Consider the following 6,014-nt stretch of genomic DNA (forward strand, 5'->3'; position numbering starts at 1 on the left):
CCTCGATGGCAAAATTTGGGATTTCCACCTTCTCCACTAAATCTCTAAGACCAGGATAAGCTGCTAACACATTAGAGGGGATTTTCCATCTATTATCTTCAATCCAATCTTTAACCAACACAACAATCTTCTTATGAAAAATCTGAGGAATTTTATACTTCGTCACCAAAGGTTCATCTAACCAATTGTCAAGCCAGAAATTAATATTCTTTCCATCACCTATGATCCACTTAGAATTATCCATCACCACTTGATAACTGTCTTTAATGCTTGTCCAAATAGAAGAGCTTAGATGGTAAGAAATTACTCTTTTGTTCCTTAACACCCTAGCAGCCAGAAGATTTGACCAGCAAGAGTTCCCTTTAACAAGCTGCCAGCAGAGATGCAGTTTGGTTGCAGAGTTGAATTCCTTGAGTGATCTTATTCCAAGCCCTCCATTTTTTAAACTTTTACAGCAGTGTTTCCAAGCCACAGTTACAATCTTTTTCTGCTCTATATTCCCACTCCAAATGAAATTCCTCATCCATGTCATGATTTGCTTAGTGAGAGTTCCATGCCAATTGTATACAGAGATACAGTGAACCACCATGCTTTGGATGACAGATTTGACAAGCATGAGTCTGCCAGCCATGGTGAGCATACTTGCCTTCCAGCTAGCTAATCTGAGTTTTATTTTATCTGAAACAGACAAAAAATAAATTGGCTTAGGTCTGCCCACAAAGATTGGAGCACCAAGATACACAAAAGGTGGGTAAGCCATAGTAAAACCAATCAAATCAGCAAGATGTTTGAACCTCCCTGTTGACATGCCACCAGCATATATAAGAGATTTACTCTTGTTGCAGAACTGCCCAGAGCAAACAGCATATTCCTCAAGCAAGTTAGCTATGGCATTAAGAGACTTGTGATCCCCCCTACAAAATATCATTATATCATCAGCATAAAGTGTATGAGAAGGAACAAAAACATTCCTAGAGGCTCTAATAAGATTCATTTAATTTGATTCCACAAGCTTTGTAATCCCTCTACTTAGCACCTCTTCAGCCAGGCAAAAGAGCAGAGGAGACAAGGGGTCCCCTTGTCTGACCCCATTTTTGCATTTAAAGTAGCCTGCCTGCTTCCCATTAAAACCAATAGAAAGATTGGCAGAGTGCAGCAATGTTTTAATCCAATTGCAGAATTTAGAGCAAAAGCCAAAAGCTTCAAGGGTTTTAATTAGAAAATCCCAGCTAAGGGTATCAAAAGCCTTAGAGATGTCAATCTTCAAGGCAACATTACCACTAAACCCTCTATTATTCAGAATGTTTATAGCCTCGGAGCAAGGCATATGCAGTCCTTAATGTTTCTTCCAACAACAAAACCATGTTGTTCCTTAGATATCAAGCTAGGCAGAATAGAGGCTAATCTATCAGCCATGATTTTAGAGATAATCTTAAGCTTAAAATTCGCAAGAGTAATAGGTCTATAATGACTAATAGCAGTAGGCTCATTAGTTTTGGGAAGAAGAATAATGGTGTTAGCATTGTAATTAGGCAACAGCCAATCCTGCAAGAAGAATTGAGTGACAGCTCCAATGACATCCTCTTGAATGATATTCCAGTATTTTTGGAAAAACAGGGCTCCAAATCCATCAGGACCAGGGGCAGAGTCAGTTTTCAGGCTCATGACAGCATTCTTGATCTCCATAGCACTAGGAGTTATTGTAAGCAAGGCATTAGTGTTGTCATTGACCAAGCAAGGTATGACCCTTTGAATGAGGCCTGAATCCTGCAGGAAAACATCTTTATTGAACAAGTTAGAGAAATGCTCAACAAGGTGAGCTTCAATAGCATTTTGGTCAGTAATAACCCTATCATTGATATTCATAGAATTTATTAAACTTTTCTTCCTTCTAATCTTGGCATATGTGTGGAAGAACCTAGTATTTCTATCTCCCTCACTATGCCATTTTACATTAGCTTTTTCTTTCCAGAATTCTTCTTCAAGAATCAAAGCTTTTTCATACTCATGTTGTGCTTTAGCCTCTTCCATCTGCAAATTGTCATTGTACCCATCTCTATTGATGATATCCTGAAGATCCTTAAGGGCTACTTCAGTCTGCATAACTTTCTCTTGCACATTACCAAAATTGCTTTTGTTCCACTCTTTTAGCTTCCCTTTAAGAATTCTCAGCTTTTTATCTAAAATGAACATAGGGCAGCCATATATCTTGATGCTCCAGATGTCTTTGATGACCTTCTCACACTCCTCATGTAAAGTCCAAATCTTCATAAACTTAAATTGGGATCTGTACTTAATTTGATCAAAAGCACAAGTCAACAATATAGGACAATGATCAGATTTAACCTTGGACAGAGTATGACAGACAAGGGTATTACAAGAGTCCAACATCTCTAAATTACATATGACCCTGTCCAATCTTTTCTCAGTGAGATGTCTACCTTTTCTCCCATTGCTCCAAGTAAAGAAATTCCCAATAGTAGGCAAATGAATAAGATGGTTTGAATCAGACCAATTAAAAAATTCTTTCATAGGAGTGTTGTTAGGATTATGCGTACCTCAATACTCATTAGCACTAATAATAGCATTAAAGTCACCAATAAAAGACCACGGATAATTAGTGTTATTGATTAAACTATTTAAATTATGCCAAAGCTTTCTACGAATAGTATAACATGTAGATGCATAAACAACAGAATAACAGAAGACCTGGTTATTAACATGAACGGAAAAAGAAACATGTTGTTCATCAGTAAACAAAATGGTAGGGTTAAGATTCAACTTACAAAAGCACCAAATGTTAGGCAGGAGACCTTCCCTTTTATTGAAAGTAAAAGGTTTGAGATCAAACCTTGACATCCATCCTTGAGGAAAATTACTATAATCCATCCAAGGCTCAGCCAAAAACACAAAATCAGGAGAGTTGTTTTGTATGAGCTTCTTTAGGGCCAGTCTCGAGGAGCTTTTTGCAATACCTCTAATATTCCAAAAGAGGCTATTCATTGAGTAAGGTTTTTGGTACCAGCCACAAGCCTGGTATTGTTAGTAGATACACTTCTTTTGTTTCTTCTTTTCTTACCTGAAACCAACTGGAAATCCTTATGCTGAAACAGGTCTACACCTGGATCATCTAAATCTTCCATATTATCCCACGCTTCTTTTAAGAAATCAGTTACCTGCTCTTTATGTTTTTCTTCTAACTGTGTTTCAGGCACAAAATTAACCATTTGTGTTGCATCCACATACTCACTTTCAGATGCACCTTCACCCTCTGCAGAGTCCGAGGACTGAACCACTATCACAGCATTACAATTCTCGTTGAGATTGGCACCATCAGATCCAGCATCTGTTCTTTCCGTGTTGACCTTTAGATCTTTTTGAATGTGATCTTCTTTCTCAGCCATCTTATCCTCCACAAGAGTAGAGTCTTTATTGGCATTAGATGTTTCCCCTAATGTGAATTTCTTTCCAGTTGGGACATAAACATTTGTGTCCTGTTTTTGCACAGAGGTATTGCCTTTACCTTTAGCTTGCTCTTTCCTTTTGCAATTGGAGATGGAATGTCCAATGTTGTTACAATACGCACAGAACTCCGGTATTTTCTCATACTCTATGTCAACAAAAAAGGCAAATCCAACCCTTTCAACTAATATCTTGTAACTAAGATCCTTTGTGAGATCAAGATCAACCAAAATACGAACGAAGTGCCCAAAAGGCCTATCAAAAGCAGATTTATTTGATGTTGAATCAATACATATCGGTGTTCCTATACTGCTTGCAATAGCAAAAAGGATTCTAGGTCTCCAATACTCCTGGGAGAGCCCATGTATCCTAATCCAGACCTGGGCTGATGTTTGTTTTAACGTAGATGGAATGAAGTCCTTCGACCATGGAAACAGTTTTAGAACCCCATTAGGAATGGACCAAGCACTAACAGAACGAACTCTCTGAACGTCCTCAAGAGAGGAGAAAGCGAATTCAAAGAAGCCTTTCCCTAAGGACGTCACACCCCATTTACCAAGAGACGGCCATAGCGCCATCAGTTTGCTCTTCAGATTGACCATCGTGAGAGGTTGGGATCCCTTGGACCAAACTACCCTACCATGTAAATGGTGTTTACACGCCTCAACTCCCAGCACATATTCCTCCTCTGGGATAGTAATAGCAAGCCTATCCCCTTTCAGACAAGGCGTAGGAAGTTGGCTCAACGGAATGTCGCAGACGTTGTTTGAGACCACAGCAGCAAAATATTTACTTACACCCAAGGGTGCAACCTTAGGTACATCGTTGATTGGGTTTGGTTTACCGTTGTTCACGCGCGTTTCAGGGAAAAGCAATGAAAAATCCATGTTGAGATGAAGTCACAGAGGAGCAGGGGAGAGAAGAAGATGAGAGGGGGAAGAGAGAACACCGGAAAGAGGTGGAGAAACAGCAGGGACGCTCCAAAACTAGCCGTTACCGGTGTCCGTTAGGATACCCATTTGAATTGAAAAGTGAGAGTAAGTGGATTAGTAGAAAAATCCAAAGTAAGTTGGAATAGAAGGATATTGGTTAGAAACCAACAAGATGACAACTTTGTGATTATGGCATAGTTAGAGGGCATTTTGGACAATAGACATCTTGCATGAGTCATAAGGAGTTGTTTGGATTGAGGGATGCATATCTTTGTTAGAGAATCATTTCTTTTGGAGAATAAAGAGATTAGAGCCAAGGAGAACTCATAACTCAAGTTCCATTTTCGTATTCCATGGCAGCCTCCACTAAATCAGGTATAACTCTCAACTCGTAACTCCAATCGTAACGATTCTGGTCCCATTGGAAAGCTAACAAATTTCTCTTTGATTTGCACCTATGGTTCGCGTTCATAGCTTCTGTTTTGGAGGAGAAAACTGAGCTTGAAGTTGTGTCAGTTATGCTGAAGGTGTGAATAGAGGGATGCGGGTTTGATGAGTTTGGGGTTGGAATTTTGGTCAAGTTAGGAGCTCAATTGCAGCATGTTCATCATCCAAAGCTCCATTGATGCAAGGTGAGTCCTTAGTTAGAGACTTGGGGAAAATTTGTGGGAAATTGCATGTTGGGGTTTTGGGTGTGAGTGATAACTCTATGAATCCATAGTGATAAATGTGATTAATTGCTAATTGGTGATTTTATGTAATGCATGCTTGCTTTAATGCTTAGATTGTGTTTTATGTATGTAATGTGTACATTAGATCACTATTGCATGTTGGAAATTCGTTTAGAATTGAATCATGATGATTGGAATTGATTATAGGGCAATTGGGACTGGTTTAGAGCTTTTAAAATGCAGAAAATTGATTCTGCTACAGGGTATTCGGTTACGGGTCTTTGGGTAACCGATTACTCTGTTAAAAATGCAATTTTGGACTGTTTTTAGTGCCAGTAATCGGTTACTGAGTTTGGGTAATCGGTTACCCTGGGCGCAGGGGGAAAAATCAGCAAACTTCGGAAATTCGTAACTTTCGGCTCGGGTATCGGAATTGCACAAACTTTATATCGTTGGAAAGCTAGCGACGTGTACTTTATAATAAAATTGGTCCCAAAATCAGAATGTTTGATTTAATAATATTGGAACCCCACTTAGTGCGCCTCGTCGGGCGAGATTTTACGTTACTAATTCCCCCGAGAGCAGTTTCATTCCGAATAGAGAACCGAACGCCTCCTTAGTCGGGTGAGACTTGTTTAAATTGTATTTGAACATGTTAATGTTGTTTATGATCATGGATGTGTTGATTCTCAATATGCGAATCATTAATTAATGCATTATATTGATATGCTTTATGATGATCATATTATGTTTATCCGTCCGTTCGATTGACGTTCTGAGATGGTTGCTTGTTTGTGGCATGATGCTTTGTGTGATAATGATCATAAATGCCCGTTGTTTCGGTTAAACATTCGGGATTGATTGTATTGTGTGATTGACGCTTGTTATGCGTGTGGTATGCTAGAATCGAAGTGGGCCACTGCTAGGTGGTAAGGCACCATTGTATATG

The sequence above is a fragment of the Vicia villosa genome, linkage group LG5 (assembly GCF_029867415.1).
Source record: "Vicia villosa cultivar HV-30 ecotype Madison, WI linkage group LG5, Vvil1.0, whole genome shotgun sequence".
Taxonomy (NCBI): Eukaryota; Viridiplantae; Streptophyta; class Magnoliopsida; order Fabales; family Fabaceae; genus Vicia; species Vicia villosa.